The sequence below is a fragment of the Balaenoptera acutorostrata genome, chromosome 11 (assembly GCF_949987535.1).
Source record: "Balaenoptera acutorostrata chromosome 11, mBalAcu1.1, whole genome shotgun sequence".
Taxonomy (NCBI): Eukaryota; Metazoa; Chordata; class Mammalia; order Artiodactyla; family Balaenopteridae; genus Balaenoptera; species Balaenoptera acutorostrata.
Window position 1 is genome coordinate 87,349,005 of NC_080074.1, and position 20,742 is coordinate 87,369,746.

The following is a 20,742-nucleotide window of genomic DNA, read 5'->3' on the forward strand; positions in this document are numbered from 1 at the left end:
GCTTATAAATCCTGGAAATTGTATGCAAAATGGGGACAATATGTATATTTGTGCGTTTTTTGAGACCTAGTTCGTAGTTCTTACTGACTTTCAAATCAATTCGTGATGAAAAAGAGTAACTGCGCTGTGAGTCAGGGTTTGAGCTGTAGTACTGGGTCTGCCACCAATTACTGTGTGTAAGATATATATCAATATCGTTTAGTCTCCGATCCATTTTGAAGCATTAACTTGCAAGTATTTAGCAATATTTGGGAATGTCATTGTATCTGTTTTGCCACATTTGAGGGAAATGCAGATTTTAAATTTAAATAAGGACTTCTTTGCATAAAACTGAGCATCTACTTTATAATTTATATTATGAAAGACGTTATATTTACCTGCCTTTAAATTGCTGTAGTAATTGTGTTAATGTAATGCATATCTGTCCTCTGTTGGCAAATCTAACGCCCTACTTTCATCAGAGGGTTGTTGAAGGGAACAAATGAGGTAATGCACATGAAAGTACTTTATAAATTATAACCAACTGGGAATTGTACCAGTTATTGTCATTACCACATCTTGGCTGGTTAGAAACATTGTTACTTTAGGCATACCAGAAACATCATATGGCTCCAGTGATGCTTTCCCAGGATACTTACATATACTGAAAAATTCTGGTTCAGACCTGCAAAATTCTGGAAATTTAGGATATGTAATCCACAACAAAAACGACAAACCCAACATTCATAAAAATCCTAGGATAGCTAGTTGTTTTGAAGTTTATTTATATAAATTTCCCTAAATAAAATATGGTTAGGCAAGTTTGTACATGAAGAATTACTTTTCAAAAAGAAAGAAGATTTCTCTATATTGATACGGATAAAATTGCAAAATGTGACCAATATGAGACTAGGAGAAGCAATTTAACATGGAGTTTGTGGATTTCTTATATTCTTATTTCTACAATAAATGTGAATGTGTACTGAAGACAAAGATAATTGAAGGCTCCCTTGGCCAAAAGTTTCATAATTTTCTAAGATTTTAGCTTTCTCTCATTTGTTCTTCCTTTCCTCCCCTATTTTGATTTTTCTTCTTTTCATTCCTTTTGTGTGTACATGTGGGTATGTGTGTAGTCCTCCTTTCTGATCCCACATATGCTTGGTTTTATTTAGCATCTGTATCTGTCAGTGTTCTTCCTTCTTAGAGTATGATGCCCACACCTCCAAAATTGTTACACCACGATGAGTGTACCCCTTGTGTGTGAGATACTGCATTTATTTGTGAAATTTTGTTTCTACTAGAACTAGACTTTGTCATCATTTACACAATTGGGACTTTTTTCCTGAACTTCTTCAAAAAAAATCTTTGCTCACAATTTTATATTACAAGACCCTAAAGGCATAACCTATTACCAAAGTCACCCAGTGTTACTTTACATGAAACAGTTCATTGCTTTTAGTACAGAATTCACAAAAGTTCTCTTTTTGTAAGAACTAATAGAATAATGCAATGAGTTTGGAAAAGTATATATTGTGACAGATCTCAAGACTTCACCCTCAGAGTCACCTACAGACCAGAGACCATCACTGGGTGAAAAAAATATTGGGAGTTTTATTGTCATCAATTTTCTCTCTCGCTCTGTCTCTCTCTGTCTCTGCCTGACTGTCTGTCTCTCTGTCTCTTTCTCTTTCTTTCTCTCCAGCAGATATAGCAGGGAATATTGTTCAGTGGATATCACCCTGACACCATGCAGTCAGTATACTACAAATTCTCAGTGGCAAATGCCAAAAAACTTCCTCTTAACTCCATGTATACCATTTCTAGGATTGGGCTGGGCACTTTTTAAGTTTATAACTGTATGTTTATGAAACAAAAAAGTGTAAATTCTTGGTCATGAATTATGCTCTCTTACAACTTAAAAATATGTATGAATATTCTTGTGTAATGTATCTTTTTGATATTTGCTTCTGTCACATGTATTGAAAATAATTCAATTTAGTTGCTTGTACCTTCTGTGGTACTTTACTTGTGTTTTTTTTCCCCCAAATAATTATGTGTTAATGGACTTTTAATTTCTATTATAAATGTGTTGACATATAGACCCATTAGATTCTCTAAATGGATATAAAGCTTTTTCTCCTTGTTTTAAGATGTATTTTAGGGGTCCTAAAGTAGATATTATAAGCAGTGTATTTTCATCTGTGCTGTGCTACGGCATTATATATAATTATTCTGTGGAAAAAACAGGCCCCTGGTGCATGATATTTGGCCTTGTGAACATCCCTACAGGCATTGAATGTTTGATGTTTGAGTTTACATTATAAATCACAATGCCTGCTCTTTTACTTTAAATATCTGTTGTTGAGCAGCCCTTTAGAATTTAAATTGAACCATATTACGTTAACAGATAAGTTGAAATTGGAATTCAAAATTACCCCCTAATTTTACCAACTTTTTAATTATTATTTTTATAAGGAAATTATGGAGATTGGCTTTCCTAAATTCAAAATCCCAAAGCATTCCGTTAAATTAAGAATATTGAAATTCACTTTGAAATTCACTCTTATTTTAAAGCCACATTTGATGAGGTGGGAAAAATAAAAACTGAATGGATCAGGGGAAAAGCCTAAAGATACTTTAATTGGCAGAGGTTTGAGTTGCTTTTGTTTAGTTACTCACTGTCCTTTTGACAAAGTACACGTTGAAGAGGTTTTGTAAGTGCTGTTCCACTGAAGGACAAACAAGGGTACTTTTCAGTTGAGCCCTTTTAAGTTTTGTTCCTCACACTCCCACCGCTGTTGGAGGCTACTCCTAATGCATTGTGGCTACGCGTTTGTCTATGCAGTCTGTCACTGGAAAATGTCTCTTCTTGTTGAGCCTGCTTGGGTCTAACTTCCAGGCACCCTTTTCCAAGGCACCACTGTATGGAAATCGACACTCATAAAATGATGATAAAGAAAAGAGTTTATTTTTTAAAGGTCAGGACAAGAAGACGCCCTCAAATGCTGTAGAACCTATGTCTTTAGGAATAAGTGCTTTAACTTTAGCCCAGAGTACACTGAGTCTGAAACCTTGTCATTTTTCAACACTAGAGTGAAACGTATTCACGCTCCTCTTCGTTTCAAGCGGGATCCATCACAGCGGTTTATCTTGATATTGTTGATTTCATTAAGTGTTACAGAAAATTAATTTATATTTTCTCAGAAGACCTTCTGACTTGGATTGTAATGGCTCAGGGATTGCCTTTGGGGGATCTTCTTTAGAGTAGGAGGTCCCTGAGCTGAGATCCAGGGCTGTCTGTACAAGAATCCCATTCGGCCAAGAAAGCTTATATTTTTCTTTTCAATTAGAACTTGTACTTTTGTTAATAAAATGTAATCATATTTAAGACTATGTCCTTGATGTTCATCCTTCTGTGAACAATCAAGGCGGCATTCTTTTTTCAGGTGGCTATTTGTTACATAAGAAGAGTACTATTTGATTCCTGCTTATACGTGAGTTTATCTACCAACAGGACTGTGAAAATCATTGCAAGCTTGTCTTTACCCAAATGTTTCTAATATTTCCTAAACCTTTCAGATAAATGAGGTACCCCTGTTTTCCTTGTCCATAACTAAAACCCTTGGGTCCAGACTTTGAGTTATAATGCATGGAGCACTTAAAAAAACACCCATCGACCCAGGCTGGACATGGACATTAGGGGAAGGTGCCAGCCCTCTTGCTGCTCGTGTGCCACAGCTTTTGGAGATATCACTTATTCAAGAGTGAAGAGCCAGCCACCTGTTTCTGAGGCCTCTTTTCCCTCACATTAAAGGTTCAGGCCCTTGCTGAATCTTAACACTCTAATCTGGGGAACACACACAGCATTTTTCTGAAGCTGATTTGTCAGACTCGACTAGCTGGAGGATTTTGTGTGTTTGCGCGCGTGTGTGCTTTTCACTCAGTTACCCCTGAGGCACTTGTCACGACTGTGCATATTAAAATTAATCAGACCTCCTAGGCCCATGTGTCTGTGTGTTTCACATGAAGAAGTGGATATCGAGCAAATGCCCTAATTAAATGGGCCTGCTTGGTTTTGTTCTAGTGGATGCTTGGTCTTCTTTTTTTAATAGGAGTTGCTTATGGGGAAGGCACGGACAGCACTAGAGTCGGTGGAGAGCTCACTCAGAGTTTCCTTTGCCACCTGCTCCCAGAGTTCTGAGACCTCAAGGACTCCCAGTGTGCCCTCCTTAACCACCCTTAATGTTGAAGAAAAATATGGCCAAGATCGTGAGGGAGCAGTGAGGCTAGGGCAGAACAGAATGAGCATATGACCTGGATATTTGGGTTGATTAAGATAGTCTTTCCTACATGTCGATAATCTTTGGATACCAGATTGTGCTCCGTGCTCCCACTTTTGGATGATGGAGTTTGACACTGAGGGGGAGATCTTATGTAGAATTCAGAGCTAATGCCCTTTCCTTATGCCCTGAATTTGAAAGCCAACTTTTATTCATATATCTTTTCAGGTCATCTACATATCATATAGAAACCATTTATGAGACAATAAGTAATAAATAAATAAATAAATAAATATATATATATATATATATATGTACACACACACACAGTGTGTATGTTTGTGTGTATGTATATAATTTCACTTTTACTCTGATGTTTTCTGGCTTTAGCTTATTTTCATTTATGTTAGACTTTTCTCGTGGCTTTTGGAAAGACTGTCATGGAACATTTGGAAACAAACTTTAATGAAGAGTAAGCTCAAAACACTGAAAATGTGTCAGGCTGACGAAACAGAGTAGCTTTCTTGTTTGAGTATTTAATGTCATAAATGAGGTAAACTTTTAACACGCTGATCACTGAGCTTATGGATTTTAGTTCCAATTCATGCATATTATTTGGACTTTTTTTCATATTTTAGAAAATAGAAACAGAAAATTTTCTTCAGAATATTTCAAATTTGAATTCATATATATGGAATAAAGCATGGAGCCAACATTGGAAACAATTTGAAAAATCACTTAAGTGTTGAAGAGTTTGGAGTTACAGTTTAGCAGATTTCCAAATAACTACAGCAAGTTATCTGGTAAAAGATTACTCTGGCAGGACATGGCCCGTAAAATTGATTTGTTCCTTCCCAAATTGAAAGGGTTGGACAATTCCAAAAAGCTAACCATTTTTTTTTTACAACTTTTCTTCCTTTCCTCCGATTGTATCTAAGAGGTAAAAGGATCCATCCATTAACCTATATGCTCTCTTTTATATGTGGTCATACAACTCATGTGTAGAGCACTGTATCAGCAGTGCCAAGCGACTGTCTGGTACCTGACAGCATCATAGAAACCCCTCCTCTGTTCACTTAGGTTGCTACTGGTTATTTATTAACACAATGCAGACTGTTCAGTGGGTGTATATGAAATAGAAAGAAAAATAAAAGCCCTGAACAAGTAAATACATCTTTCATCATTTCTTTTGTTTGGTGTGTTTACTGTGTGCTATTCTTGGTCAATAGAAGTTGTTTGACAGTTCTGCAAAAGGGTGAGAGGAACCTTTTCTTGAACTTTATCCTTTTGTCTGTAGAAAAAAGTTTTCTATTTGCCATTCTCTTTTCTTTGCAACCTGTCTATATAAAATGTTTTTTTGAAGATTGTTATTGCTATTAATATGACAAGTACAGGTGATTATGAAACATGATAAACAGTTTTATCTAATTTGTTTGAAATGGACAGTTAAGAGACTAGAATTCTAAGACAGATTTCATTTCTAAACTTTTTAATTAGAAATAGAAAATGAGATATTATAAAATCATCTTTTTACTTCCTTCTAATAAACAGACCATTTGTTCTCAGTCCTTATGTAAGTTTCACTGAAATATTGAGCCTTGATTTAATTTGTGTTTAAGTTCTCTCCTCCCTACATATTAATATAATATCAGTGCCGTGCTCATTGCATAGTATAATTACGGAAGAGATCAGTAGCTGGGAGAGCATGTCATAATCGAAGACGTCTGTTTATTATAACAGGACAGTGCTTCTAGGCTGGTATTTTGTGTGTTAATAGATAAGAAATGATTTGCTGTTTCAAGATGAATTAAATCTCTGTTTCATAGGCCTTTCTTTTCTGAGAAGTTATGCTTTGTAGAAATTTGCATGAAAAGTTTATACACCATCATGTGACATTAGTCAAATGGAAGACTTGGAAGCAGAAAGTGGTAGAAATGAACAAAATGCACCCTTCTCCCTTTGGAGTTTTGTTTTCTATCTCTGTTTTTTAACCCAAATGTTTCTGCTTCAGTCTTTGCTCCAGCACTGTTAGTATTTTTCATCTCTGTCGAGATACCATGTTTAAGGGAAGGAAAACACCTAAACAGGGAGGTAGCAATGTTGAGAGCAGTACCCTGTGAATAGGAGAGGTCGGTTCTCAGCCTTCACATACAGGACAGCGCTCCAGACTCCTGGCAGAAGTCATGTCCAGTGGCAGAGTAAAATGGACCAGAATTAGACGTGCGCTTGTTTTGCCTCCTCAGTGCTTTAGTTTAGCTCTGTTTGTTCTGAGTTGCCGGACGGAGGACGGCCACCTTGCTGTTGTGGTTATTTAGTCTTTTCTCCTTACAGCTCATGGGAATCATTAAGAAGGAACCAAAAGAACTGAAGATAAATTGAAGTTGTGTATTTTTTTAGCACATCTTTTTCACTTAAAGAATATTGTAATTGGGGGTTAATAAAGAATATTAAGTCAAAAAGCATAGTAAACCTGAGAGTCCTTGTTTTTTCTCTCCATGAATTTTTCTTTTGTTTTCTAAATTTAAGATATTCAAATTAAGAATATTTGCAAGTTTCAAAGTATATTCCATTAAATAGGGAAATACTGTCTTTTGAAATGGTTTATCTAAATTTCAAACAATGTGAACCCTTCTGAAATAATGTCTAATAATTGCTTTTGAAGACAGCATTAAAGAAATATTAAATCTCTATCACTGTCAGTTATTTTTATCTGCATCTATGCTCACATACACAGGACAAAATCTTGCCAACTCTGTTAGATCTCCAAAATTTCCCTAGAATTAAAGAATACACACGCACACACACACACACACACACACACGTACAATAAATATAATAAGTTATAATTAGATTTTAGGAGCATTTATCTCACTCAATCTCTAAACTAAAAAATTTTGGCCTAGAACAAATTTTGACAAAAAGAAAATACACAGATAAGGATTTCAGTACAGAACAGAACCTCCCATTCTGTTTTGTTTTATTTTTTCATTACCTTTGGACTCCTGCTAACATCCTGTGTAAAGTCTCTCTTGATGCCCCAGAGAGTCAATACCTCCTTTCTCTGTAATCCCTTTGTTTTCTGTTTGCTCTCCTATTCACTCTTTCTCTCATTCTGACAGAAAACACTTACTGAGGTTCTATTATATGCTAGTTATTTTATAGGTGAATGAGGACAGAGATCAAAGACACCGTTCCTGTCCTTAATTTGCTCATCGTTTTTTGGGGGAAACAAACCATGTAACTTCATGGTGAAAGGCACTGTGAGTGAGGAGGTACTGGAGGCTCTGTAAGTAGAGGGGGGTGCCTTACAGCTAAAGTGAACATATAATCAGTGCCTATAATTATTTATCCTCTAAATTGAATTAATATTTACATATTGATGGACATATCTTTGTTTATGTCACCTGTGAAGGTCATGTGGCTATTATGACTGCTTTAGCCAATCCTGTTTACATGCTTGAGCAGAAAGCTGTTACAGTATTCACTGGATCTCTCTCTATGACATAACTTCTTTTTTTAAAAAAAAAATTTATTTATTTACTTTTGGCTTCATTGGGTCTTTGCTGCTGTGCGCAGCCTTCCTCTAGTTGCGGTGAGCGGGGGCTACTCTTCGTTGCAGTGCGCGGGCTTCTCATTGCAGTGGCTTCTCTTGTTGTGGAGCATGGGCTCTAGGTGCGTGGGCTTCAGCAGTTGTGGCTCGCGGGCTCTAAAGCGCAGGCTCAGTAGTTGTGGTGCACGGGCTTTGTTGCTCCGCCGCATGTGGGATCTTCCCGGACCAGGGCTCGAACCCGTGTCCCCTGCGTTGGCCAGCGGATTCTTAACCACTGTGCCACCAGGGAAGCCCACAATAACATAACTTCTTTTAATGTTGTTTTTCTCATCATCTCATCTTTTCTGGATATTTTCAGGTTATTGATTTCTACTTATCCGCAGCTTTCTGGGAAAAATTGACAACCCTAAGGAAATATTCTAATTGCTTCCCCCCCAGGTTCTCAAGCTAATAAGCCTATACATAGAATGTATTATTTCCCCTTTATCCATCTTTAGCCTTTATTCACTAAAATAGTAGAGGATATTATCTTTGAATTCTTGCTTTAGCAGAATGGTATTTGGAAAGTTGAGCCCAAATCATGGTAATAATAATGGGTACATAACCTAAACCTTATCCAGAGAGCTAAAATACACTTAGCTTTGTAAGTTCCTGATCCAGGTACTGGTCCATTCTCAAAATTTAAACGCTTAGCCAAGAGGTTGTTTGCTCTGTAATTATAACCTCAATTTTATTTTTTAAATTTTATTTATTTTTTATTGAAGTATAGTTGATTTACAATGCTGTGTTAATTACTGCTGTACAGCAAAGTGACTCAGTTATACATATATATATACATTCTTTTTCATATTCCTTTCCATTATGGTTTATCATAGGATATTGAATATAGTTCCCCGTGCTATACAGTAGGACCTTGTTCTTTATCCATTCTGTATATACCAGTTTGCATCTGCTACTCCCAAACTCCAAATCCATTCCTCTTCCACACCCCTCCTCCTTGGCAACCCCAGTCTATTCTCTATGTCCCTGATTCTGTTTCTGTTTCATAGATAGGTTCATTTGTGTTACATTTTAGATTCCACACATAAGTGATATCATATGGTATTTGTCTTTCTCTTTCTGGCTTACTTCACTCTGTATGACAGACTCTAGGTCCATCCACATCTCTACAAATGACCCAATTTCATTCCTTTTTATGGCTGAGCAATATTCCATTGTATATACATACCACATCTTCTTTATCCATTCATCTGTCGATGGACATTTAGGTTGTTTCCATGTCTTGGCTATTGTGAATAGTGCTGCTATGAACATAGGGGTGCATGTATCTTTTTGAATTATAGTTTTGTCTGGATGTATGCCCAGTAGTGGGATTGCTGGATCCTATGGTAATTCTATTTTTAGTTTTCTGAGGAACCTCCATACTGTTTTCCACAGTGGGTGCACCAACATTCCCAACAGTGTAGGAGGGTTCCCTTTCCTGCACGCCCTCTCCAGCATTTGTATAACCTCAATTTTAAACAAAACTGCTTGAATTTTAAGACATACAAGTATATAACAGGTACATATAGAACCAAGTATTAATACATTTTTCCTGACATACTGACATGTCATGCTGGCAGTTAATAAAATGCAATCCATATTTTTCTTAAATTATTTGCCCAAAGAAAAAGGGACAATGGTGGAGCAGCCTCGGGATGTGAAAGTAGACATTTAATTTCTTCTCAAGAGTGGAAAAAGAGCCTCAGTTGGCCTGTGATGTGCTACTTATGCCATCCTATATATTTTATTGGGTCTCGCAGAGACCTTTATTAAGCTGGGTGGGTGGGTCAGCCTGCAGCTGCAGTGAGCTCCCTTCCTGTCTTACTCTCCAGCCTCTTTTCTCATTTCCTACCATTCCCTACATCACTCTTTATGACTTTTGTTCTAGTAATGCCAAATTGCCTATGGCTTTTCACAGCTACCATGCTTTTCTTTGCTTATGATGTCTGTTTGCAATGCCTTTTACCTTACTTCGCACCTGGGTTATGGCCATTCATTCTTAATACTTAGTTTGTTTCACCCCCTACCAGAAATTTTCTGCTAACTCTAATTGCCCCCATCCTCCCTCCCTTAAGAAATTGTATTGTCTCTCCCCTCCATTGGATTTTGACCTCCTAAAGCAGTGGTTGGCAAACTATGACCTGTAGGCCAAATCTAGGCTGCTAGTCTTCAAGAGAAGACTACTTTGCGACATGTGAACATTATATGAAATTTAAATTTGTGTCTTTAAGTAACGTTTTATTAGAACAGCGCCATGCTCATTCATTTACATATGGAGGCAGTGTCCTGTAATGTACTTTTGTGATGTAATGGTAGAGTTGACTAGTATAGCCTACAAAGCCTAAAATATTTGCTCCCTGGCCCTTTACAGATAGTCTGCCAACCCCTGTCCTAGAGGGCAGGAACAGAGTCTCAGTCACCCCATTATCCAGAGTTCCTAGCACAGTGACTCCTAATTCAACGAGTTAATTGAATGGTTGAATAAGCAATCTCCGACCTGAAGCAAGGCATCCACCGCAGGGTTTCTAGCTCTCTTCCTAAAGGAAGTCTAGTAAAGGAAATACTGAATTATGAAGATTCAGACGCTAGATTTTCCTCTATCATTATCTGGGTAAACTTAGGCAATTGCTTCATTTTCCTTTATTTGAAAATAAAATTATTTCATTAGGTGAGTTTTATAGTTCTTTCTAGATATAAAATTCTAGCAATATATTAATGTTTTATTAAGTCAATATGCAAAAGAAGTTAAAAAAACAGAATTGGAGAGCTCATATTTTCTTAAGAAATATGAGCAAAAAGAAGAACAGAACAGTGAACTCTCACTGATCTGTTATACACCAGGTTAATCATTGGTGTTGATTAGGTGTTCTGTAGTAATCCAAATAAAAACAAAGTTTGCTGTTGGTCTGTACTATGAATCTCTAGTACTAAGGCATTGGGATAGAAGATAAGATCTTTTGTTGTAAGACTTGTGGCTTATAATTTATTTGCATTGCTTTGAGTGAAAATTTTGTCCAAATAGTGAAAGGCAGACATTTTAATGTTAGTTTTTGCTAGAATCCTGAATTGACCTATGTTTACTTCTCTTTTTTTAAATCATGCCTCTCTCTCTTATATGAACCTGCCTCTCCAGAGATACTGCAAGGGAGATAAAGAGCACCGTTGATAACCAACCTATACACCTTATTTTATAGATTTTGAGAGTTACAGAGTCCTTATATCTCTAAAGTGACTTCTTTAATTCTAATAGGGGTGCCCGCTATAATCTTGGACAGTGATTAAGGTATCTTGAATGAAAATATCACAACATAAAGATTCTTTGGATGAAAACCTTTCTTGCAATGTGTACCTATTTCTAACCTATTTTAAAAGGCAAACAAAATTAGACTTTTGTTTTAAAATATTCGTACTTCTATGAGAATATTCCTGAGTAAAATTGATCATCACATAGCGTATGAACATAGTACAGGTAAAAGAACTAAAATGTTATTTTAATGTTTCCATTAAAAGCTGCTAAAGGAAGTGAAAAATGTATGTGTATCTCTGAAGAACTTCAGAAAACAATATTTTCTAGAGGTTCTGTGTCAACTTTTATGAAATAGCCTCAAGAGATAACTTAATAAATAGATAATTTTGCAGAGTCTCCTCACTTGTAGTATTAAGGTCCTGCTGCTTTGTACAATCTTTTCCATTGCCTTCTATAGGAATCTCATATTGAAGTGCTACAACCCTTCAGTATGGGACATCTCACTGTGGAAGAGAATAAATTTCCTATAAATCCACTTGCTTCAGTGTTTGCTATATGGTCTATCATTGAATCAGGTCAGCTACCAGCAAGTATATAAAGGGCAATTCAAGAGAACCAATTTCAGTGAGATCAGAACATGCTATGTGTAAAACATTTTTAATTCTACAAGGGATATGTGTTAGGGGAAATTAATATTATTGCTACTACTTCCAGTTTCCTCATTCTGTTTTTCACTCAACAAATATTTGCCAAGACCTTATTTCTCTATTTGGAATTCTGAATGTCATTAAAAACATAGCTGAAACACATCTATGAATAAATATTCTTTTAATTAAAAAAATAAAAAACATTTTAATACTCTTACATTCCCATTTGGATTTTTTTTCATCTGAAAAATCTATTGTTGCTTAAATGTCAAGATTCACCTTGTGATTTTAAAGGAAAAATATTTCCCTTATTTTGCTGCATTTGATATAATTATGGCCTAATTAAATGTCAAAATATTGGTAGCATTGTTTGTTAAAATGTATGAATTTATTTCAGTAAGAATAATTTAGCAATCATCTGTCAAGTTACATTCATAATATATAAGGAGACTATTTTACTAATTGTTAAGTATATAGACATACACATTCTAGAACTCAGAAATTATTAACTTCCTTAAGAAGATGCAAGTATGCATGCTCTTTCTTCTATAGCAAGATGGTACATGGATGAGGAATGACAGTTTAAAAAATACATAGTTTGTGTCTAAAACAAAATAAGCATTTACTTGCTGAAGATAGGTTTCTACCTGCGATGATGATTACAGAACAACATGTGCTTTTATTAAAAGACATTTGAAACACCTTCTTTCTATATGTTTGCTTTTTGGCTTCCTGAAAACATTCAATGTTCAGAAAAATTCTGTGATTTTTTATGTAGGTGAGCGAGCTGATGCTTCTGCACCCTTCCTTTTCCTTATCTTCTTTGGGTGTCCCTGAGCTCTCCCCAAGCTGAGACAGATGGCTGCTGGTTTAGTTCTGTGTGTGGGAGAGAGGGACTTCCACATGTGATTTTTACCATTTGGTAGTAATTAGTTTGTTGTATAAATTAACATTAACTGAATCGTTCTTCAGGCATTGTTTGTAATTATCTTCTTTGAGTCTCTGAGTTGTGTAAAGAGAATAAAAGCAGGGAAGAAATTGTTCTTTATTTTATAGAAGTTGAAGAATCTATCATTAGACTGAATAGATCAGCAATTATTGTTTGTATACCCAATAGACCAAAAACTTTGAAATAACTATAAAACAGAAAAACCAAAACAAAAAAAACAAAAAAAAACACAACAACTTGGAACCTAATGCTTTAGAAATACAGTTACATTTTCTCAAAAGGTGTGATTTTTATTTTAAGACAGAACTGAGTATAAGAGAAAAATGCAATACAGTTTGAGGTATTTTTCTTCACATCATTTAGCAAATAATTTCTTTTAATTCTCACAGTAACTTCCACTTGAAGGTCACTGTCTGTCTTATCTTTTTATTCTTTATGTTACATACTCTGTTTAGATGCTTTCAAATAGAAGCATTTTCATGTACATTTTATGAGAAGCATATATTTTTCTTAGATATAGTATGTCAATATTCATCTTTTTAGGCAGAGCTATTCACTAGTAAGTGGGATTTTGATAATTCGGATTTTAAACTCTGTGGAGTCACCATTTCCTCTCCCTCCATCCCAAATAAAGATATTGGATATGAAGAAAACAAACAATAAGCAATCTATGCTTCTTAAAATTCCCCTTGAGTTTGGTTTTGGCCTTGCTTGTGTTATTTCTAGGTTTGAAATTTTCTTCTTGTGTCTTTCTCTAAAGAGATCTAATAAGTAATACATTATAACAGATTGTCCTTTAAAGCATAAGTGTTTCTTTCTGAAAAAACATTTCCTTCTCTGTTTTTTCTTTGGAAATTGCTCTAAGAAACTACCAAGAAGAACAAATTATTGCTGTACATATTTTGACCCAAAGTATTTAAAGTATGTCATTGCACTTTTACTGTCCATAACACAGTCATAACTTTGATGTTGACAAGAAAATAAGGTAATAAAGCCTCAGTCACACCAGAGTTAATATTTGTGTTGACCTGCTATTAGATTATTAACAAAAATAAAAATGTATGCTATAAGTAGCTATATTCTATCATACAATTTCAGATACTGATCAGGTGTTATATGTAGAAAATATAACTACCAGTAGTAATTTATTTCTTTGCTTTTTAAAAAATATTATTGCAGTTGATTTCATGGAATACAATTATTTGCGTCTCAAAGATTTAAAAAATCCCAGCACAGTTGCAAATTACTTGGAATAATAAGAACAGTTTCCCCTTATTTAGAATGGCTACGCTTTTACTGCACTTTTTTTTTTTTTTTTTAGTGAGTGAACAAACTTAAGGCACTTTTTTTTTTTTTTTACCGTGACTAAGTGGGAGATTTATTCCTGAAATGCAAGATGGTTCGACATATGAAAATCAATGAATGTAATATAGCTTCATTAACAGAATGAAGGAAAAATCTTAAAGAATAGAAAATATATAATATATGTTCTCAGGCAACAATGAAATTAAACTAGAAAACAATAACAGAGATATGCCTTTAAAATTCCCAAATATATGGAAATTATAAACAGCTCACTTTTATTAAAATTAAGGCACTTTAAAAGCTGGGTTTTGTTTTGAGTTGTTGGATAAGCCATTCGTATATTTATATTGTTCTGAGGTTAACAGAGATATGCTTTTTTTTCTTTTTTAATTAGAGTGTTTCAAGAAGTTTCTGGATTACTACAAATGATTTGTTTTTTAAGTATTTCTAATACAGAACTTATTTTTATGAAATAGGAAAGCTAGAAGTACTACATGCCTAGAAGTTGGCCTACCCCTAAAGTGTATCATCTTGCATTTTCCATAATTAACCAAGATTCTAAATCATGCTCCTCCTTTAAATGTACATCACTATTGACAATTTTAAAAGCTCCAAAGTTTCTGAATTTTCAAAAATCTTGCCTCCTCAAAATAGCTTATGCGCATTTATTTTCCCCAAATGAGAAAAAAATATCATTATTGTCTTATCTCTTTATTTTGGCTGTAAGTCAGATAAACATAAAAACCTTATGTTTTGTGCTTTTCAAAATCCAGAGCTGGCTAAGAAAGAAGCAGCCTTAATCCTGAAGATATTTCCTTTCCCTCCTTCACCGGATAGAAGTATATTTTCTTCTAAATTGGGCAGTATAGAATTTGGTAAAAGTTTGAAGGGCAAACATTGTGTCTACTCAGAATCATTCCATATATTGTGTGTTCCCTGTAAATGATATTAGTATAATTTTGGCACAGTATTTGAATAGAACAGTTTTTGATTTGTACATGTTAGGATTCTTAATATTAGGCCAAAATATTCCTCTATGTGAGAGAAAATAGTCTTTATGTTCCTTGAGTAAATTTAGATCCTCATTCCTGGAAGGGAAGCAAAATAAACACTTCTGCTTCCAGTCTGATTTTGTTTCATTTATGTACTTGTGTTCATAAGAGTATATAAATCTAGGCTTACACGCACCTTTTGAGGAAATCACTGTATTCTACCATCCCCACCCATACAAACGAAACCATTTTTTCATTATTCCTCAATTCAACATTTTTATTTAATACTTCTTTTTTTGTTTTTAGATTAAAACAATCAACTATTGACAAATATCCTACACAAAAACCAACTCCGAATAATTTTTTTGGCAGCCATTTGAAATGCAGACTCCTGTATGACATGATATATTTTGGATCCAAAGATAAGAAGGGAAGAAAAAAAAAAAAAGCAGCTCTTCTGTGGCTGTGGCCGTGAAGCTCAAAGAGAATACATTAATTAACCCAAGAGAATTTCTAGGGAGCTGTAGTGAGTAGCCATAGCTTTGAAATCTAGTGATCTCTATCCACTGTTGGGTTTGGGTCAAAGACCTTGGACAGAGAAGGAAAAAAGGGAAGGAGGTATATTATAGGAACCAGATGTTAAAAACTGATAAAGCCTGACCAGGCCCCTGCTGCTGAAATCTACCCCACCTCCATCAAAAAGGTGACATTCTTCTCTGAAGCCCCTCTGTCCTTCGAGGAGAGAAAGAGACACAGTTCTGGCTCTGCATTTTTCCTTTGGCCTACCTTGTCGAATGGCCCTAGAAGACTAAACAGGTGTTATCTACTTTTGATTTCAGTGCATTTAAATTAATCCTGTCAGCTCAGCTGTTAAAACAACTGTCATCTCCAGCTGTTAGTAATTTTCGACTGGGCACTTTCACAGGTTGCCAAGATCTGAGCCTGCATCGTGTGTCTTTCTGAATGCAGTAGAGTAACAATTGTGGGTTTTTTAAAGGGGCTTGTATTGTGATGCTGCACACATGAAATGATCGTAATAACAATAATTTCCAAAGACTCTCTGCTGCCATGTTTTGTGGTATATAAATAAACCATGTGCTGAATGCCACTCCTATCTATATTCTGTGGTGTGTCACATAACTTTCTGGAATTTTTAATCCAGTGACCAATAAGTCAACTTGGAAAGCATAAAAGAGGGAGGTCTGATAAGTTAAGAGACAGAGATAGTAATGCACCTGCTTGTGATGATTTCTGTGTTTCCAGAAACAATAGTTGCTTCAGGTAGATTTATGGTTTTTCTTTCACTCACTGAAATATTCAGGAAAATATTTTGTTACTTTTTAACAGTTTGAGTAACTGCTCTTTCAGGCCAAAGACAAGGTTTCTGGCTAGATCTCCTTCTATTGAAATTTTAAATCATAAGAGGCATTTATTGCACAGTTTCAATATTTAAGATCTCTTTCAGTTAGTATGCACTCAAAGCTAATATTGTAGAGGAGAGGAAAGGCTATCAGGAAATTCAGTCTATTATCAACAACTGGAACCCACTAAAAATGTGCAGTAATCTCAACTCTATCAAAAAAAAGACTTCCATTTGCCACTGATGTAACCATCTGGAACCAATGAGTTTTCCTCCTATCCTAACCTTATACATTGTAAAATGGAAAAATTATAGGTTTTCAGTTTCTTTTACAAAGTCTAAATTTGGGTTAGTTTTTACTGTTAAAATGTATGCTTCCAAAGAAAAATAAATATATGTGACAAATTAATTTTAAATTGTTTGTGTTTAGGAATAATATAATCAGATCAATAATGAAAACAATTTTCAATAAAAGGTACCAGTCATAAAATTTCTGGTTAGCTTAAAGTATTTTATTTGAATTTATATAATACTGATGTCGAATAACTGTGCTCTACATTTATTAATTTCTAAGGAATTTCTGATTCCACATTTTAATTTATGAAAGTATAGCTAATTTTTGAGAGGATATTACATGCACAGGGTAAATAGTAAAAAATGTAATAAAATGTGTATAATGGAAAGTATTTCTCCTTCCTACTCCTGTTCTTTACTCACCCAATTTCAGTTCTAGAATGATTCATGTAACATGTTTTCTCCTGTGTATCTGCAGAGATATTTTGTGCATACACATGTAGAAATTTGAGTGTGTATGTGAAGAGGCATATACATCAGAAGGATATTATACACACACACACACACACACACACACACACACACACACACACACACACACACACACCCTAACTTGGATGTCATTACCCCTGGTTTTACATATGCCAGAATTTGTAACTATATTGTTTGTGACATTATTGTTATAGAGAAATTAGAAACTTTCTAAATGTCAGGGGGCTAGCTATATTATTGTGCATTCATAGATGGATTTCTGTGAGATTATTAAACATTAGGGAAAGTTATCCATAGAGATATGGAAAGATATCCATGATTTATATTTTAAGTTCAAAAAGTTGCATAATAGTAAATATAGGATTATAGTATTTTAAAAGTATGTATGTGTGTTTGTATACAAATTTATTTTAAGTATTAAATACTTATCTAAAGCACATATATGTTATTAATACATGTTTTATTTTGGATATTTACTTTGGCCATTTTCTATTAATATTTGACTAACTACTAGGGATTAGATCTTTTAAAAAATGAGCAATCTTGGGCTTCCCTGGTGGTGCAGTGGTTGAGAATCCGCCTGCCAATGCAGAGGACACGGGTTCGTGCCCTGGTCTGGGAGGATCCCACATGCCGCGGAGCGACTAGGTCCGTGAGCCACCACTGCTGAGCCTGCGCGTCTGGAGCCTGTGCTCCGCAACAAGAGACGCCACGATAGCGAGAGGCCCGCTCACCGCGATGAAGAGTGGCCCCCGCTTGCCACAACTAGAGAAAGCCCTCGCACAGAAATGAAGACCCCACACAGACAAAAAAAATAAAAAAATAAAAAAAAAATAAAAAAAAAAGAGCAATCTTTAGTAATGCTAAAAGAATTACTGACGGATTTTGCTTTTAGTTTCTATAAACATTAATTTACATAGGAAGAAAGAGTCATTAAAAATGTAGGAAATATATATGTGTAGGCACTAAATTAGAGGTGATGGGGTGGAGATGGGGGCAGTACAAAGGACCATAGGAAAAACATAAAAATGGTATTAGATTGAAATATAGAGTTAGCTTTGCTTCTTTTATTTCCAAAGCTATATTTGTGGGACTATCTCCCTTTAAAATTTGATGAAAAAGAGGAAAAAACAGAGTATACTTGCTCACACAAGCATACACACATAAGGAGTCTGAATTGTGAAAGAGGTATGCTTTGCTCAAAAATACTATAACGTATTTGAATTAATAAGATGCTGTTTGTATTAGTTTCCTAGGGCTGCCATAACAAAGTAACACAAACTAGGTGGCTTAAAACAATGGAAATTTACTCTTTCACAATTCTGGAGGCTAAAAGTCTGAAGTCAGGGTGTCAGCAAAGCCATGCTCCCTCTCAGACCCTTGGTAGAATCCTTCCTTGCTTCTTCTTAGCTTCTGGTGGTGACCATCAGCCTTGGCATTCCTTGGCTTGAGGCTGTATCACTCTCATCTCCGCCTCAGCTGTCACATGGTGTTCTCTCTGTGTGTCTGTGCTTTTACATGGCCATCTTCTTATAAGGACCCCAGACATATTGAATTAGGGTCCACCCTAACGACCTCATCTTAACTTGATTAAATCTGCAAAGACCCTATTTCCAAATAAGGTTAGATTCACAGGCATGAGGTGTTAGGGCTTCAGCATAACTTCCTTGTGGACAACAGTTCAACCCATAACACTCTTAAAAGTACAAGCACAGATGGGTAGGTAAACCAACTGACCATTCATAGATTGCTGTGAATTTATTTAATCATAGTATATTTTAAGTTGATATACAAAAATAAACAGTGGAGTATAAAAGAGGAATACAAATCTTAGTTTATACAAACATTGAAATAGGGCACTCCACCTAAATGGACTCTTCAGTGAGAAGTCTGGATACCTAAAAGTTGACGTAAAGGCCCTGGGTAGATATCTGAAGTGGAGAAAAGGTAGGAAATTGTGCTGAAAGGAAGATGAGACAAAGTAAAACAAACTTTACAAAGTAAAACAAACACACTCCTTTTCCTTGTAGCAGAAAATGCTTGTGTGCCCCTGAACGCCATCTTGTTGCCCAAAGATGCAGATCCTGGCCTAAGTGTAGTCATTAGGAAGATTACAGTACCTTGTGACAGGAAAAGCTACATAGTTTGTGGATTTTTTTTAATAAATTTATTTATTTATTTATATTTTTGGCTGCGTTGGGTCTTCGCCGCTGCACGCGGGCTTTCTCTAGTTGTGGCGAGTGGGGGCTACTCTTCATTGTGGTGTGCGGGCTTCTCATTGCGGTGGCCTCTCTTATTGCGGAGCATGGGCTCTAGGCGCGCAGGCTTCAGTAGTTGTGGCACGTGGGCTCAGTAGTTGTGGTTTGCGGGCTCTAGAGCACAGGCTCAGTAGCTGTGGTGCACAGGCCTAGCTGCTCCGCGGCATGTGGGATCTTCCCGGACCAGGGCTCGAACCCGTGTCCCCTGCTTTGGCAGGTGGATTCCCAACAACTGCGCCACCAGGGAAGCCCCTTTGTGGATATTTTATTGTTACTTGTATTCCATTGTTACTGGGATTGTGACTCTGTTTTGCCAAACACCCTATTGTTTAAAAAACAAAGCCAGAAATTACTGCAATTTGCTAAATAAAACTCTGTCTTTTCCCGTCCATGTCACTATTCTTACTACTACCACTGTAGGAAATTTTTTTAATGGAACAAGGATAATTTTTACATTGTAATAGCACTCAGGTTCTGGTTTACATTTTACATTGATTCCAGTGCTATAAACCAAAGATCAAAAGAAATGTTTGAGTAAAGCTGACTCAAGTGAACCCCTCTGTATTTATGTCAGTGTTAAACATGTCTCCACCACCTATTAGGAGCCGAGTGTTGCAGTCAAAGCCAATCCTCCCATTTGAGTGCTCAAGACCGGGGAGGAGAAGACGTCCGGGCATCCGCTTGACCTTTACTCTGGGAGCACGGGTGTCTTCTGTATTCCAGCCCTGTGCCTTCTCACGCACGCCATTCTTAGGAGCAGTGCCGAGAAATGTTAGGTCTAAGTGTAGAAGACTGATTTTACACTGAACTACGGAAGGTTAATGGAAGAGAAAAAAACCCAAGAAGGGAAATGGAAGAGTCTCACTTTTCCTTGGCTCTGTAAGGCTATTATTGTGAGTCAAAACAGAGAAAGAATTGAAAGGATTGCCACTTGCCTTTTTTTCTTATGGCTTTTGCCAGAAAAAAAACGCAATTACTCATAAAACTGACTATCTAAACCTTAAAATATTCCCAATTCCATAAATTCAAAGAATATATTACAGTGATGTATCCTTTCTGTATCTACAATCCCCTTAGAAGAGTGGTGAGCAAATGCTTTACACTGTATGATCAGGCAAATTTCAAAATTTAACTGCACACACAGTAAATTATTCACTCAAATATTAAATTTCAAGGTTATTAATAGGAAGTGATAGCAGTGTATAGAAAACTTGCAGACTGCTAAGACTTTCACTTAGATGATAATCTTGACTTTGTTCTGAATTATCATGGTTTGTTATGTATATTTACGTAGACCAGTCTGATTCTTGTCTATCAAATTGCGAAGACATTGTGTTGAGGCTGTAT

The 20,742-nt window shown here is 35.8% G+C and overlaps 1 protein-coding gene across 6 annotated transcripts in view; it reads left to right on the forward strand.

Annotated features, from left to right (window-relative positions):
• The window catches only part of SOX5 (SRY-box transcription factor 5), a 389,242-nt gene that overhangs the window by 106,715 nt on the left and 261,785 nt on the right, over window positions 1–20,742 (forward strand). Inside the window, exon 1 of one of the 6 annotated variants that reach the window (XM_028162048.2) lies at window positions 5,466–5,514. The exons of the other annotated variants lie outside the window; for them this stretch is intronic. The gene's annotated coding sequence lies outside the window, so the exon portion shown is untranslated. Of the gene's footprint in view, window positions 1–5,465; window positions 5,515–20,742 lie in introns of those variants that run through there. 6 annotated transcript variants of the gene reach the window in all.